This window comes from Arachis duranensis, chromosome 2 (assembly GCF_000817695.3).
Source record: "Arachis duranensis cultivar V14167 chromosome 2, aradu.V14167.gnm2.J7QH, whole genome shotgun sequence".
In the NCBI taxonomy this organism is placed as follows: Eukaryota; Viridiplantae; Streptophyta; class Magnoliopsida; order Fabales; family Fabaceae; genus Arachis; species Arachis duranensis.
In genome coordinates, this window is record NC_029773.3 from 42,884,691 (window position 1) to 42,885,983 (window position 1,293).

A 1,293-nucleotide genomic window follows, 5' to 3' on the forward strand; every position below is an offset into this window, starting at 1 on the left:
TTTTGTTCATGCCGATCCAACTTTTCAAGTATCTGCTGGAGCACTTTCTCAGTGGTAGATGCTTGTGGTGTTGAAGAAGGAATATCTTCAACCGGCTTAGTAGGCTGGCTTGTAGTGGCTGCTGAAAGTCTGAGGTATTTCCCATTAGGGACATATTGATCATCCCGTGGAAGCATGACTTTGGTGTCCCCAGCTCCGCAGGAGACTCCGGCTGCAGAGACAAGATTTGAGACCAAGGCGGAGAAAGGTAAGTTGCCCGCGATTTGTACATGCTCCATAGCATGCTGGATGTGTCTTGAGAGATTCAGAGGTTGGTCTGTAAAGATGCACCATAGTAGAACAGCCATGTCCGTAGTGAAAGAGGACTCATGAGTGCTTGGAAAGACGTAATGGGACATGATCTGTGCCCATACGCGAGCCTCTAAGGTAAGTGCGGAAGCCAAGATTCCCTTAGGGCGGTTGCGGTGGTATCCGTAGATCCAACGGCTGCCAGGTAAAGCAATGACTCTGAGAACGGAGTCCCAGTCAAATTGGTATCTCTGGCGCTGAAGGGTGGCTTCTTGAAAAGTGTTCATTCCTTCTGGATAGGGGAAAGACTCAGAACTTGCTGAATGACCTCTTCTGTAATGGAGACTTGCTTCTGCCGGACATAAACAGACTGAAGGGTTGGTATATAGAAGTTGGAGTAGAACTCAACTACCCAAGAAAGATTGACCTGCCTTGGCTGTCTCCGTAGGAAATCCCATTGTCTTCGCTCAATTTGTGGCTCAACAAAGGTGGCAATATTGGGCGGGAGGATGAGAAGGTATTCATTGTTATAGTTCCTTTCTGCTAGGATAGGGAACATCTACTCACAATATCGATTGGAAAATCGCGCAGTGTCCTTTGCTGGAAAGGCTTTCTCTTTGTCGTCAACCTTTATTATCCTCTTAACTCTTTTTGTTGAGGGCTTGACTGCGGTTGAAGAAGGCTCTGCCACTAATGCTCTTTTAGTTCCTCTTCTTGCTGATGGTTTGGAAGTAGCTTTCTCTTGTCCTTTCTTGGTGGCCATCCTGAAAAAAGGGAAGAGAAAGAAAATTAAATTCATAGAGATAGAGCAAGGAAGAGGGTATTGTAAGTGATAGTCAATGCACAATAAAGATAAATGGCATGAACACATGGTCCGAATTACATGTGAAAAGCTCATCAATGGAAATATAGCAAGTGCATGTAGGACAATGGAATGCAAGAGGTTTATTGGCATGCAGGCAAAGGCATGAGTAGCATATATCAAACATTTAATGTCCAAATTAG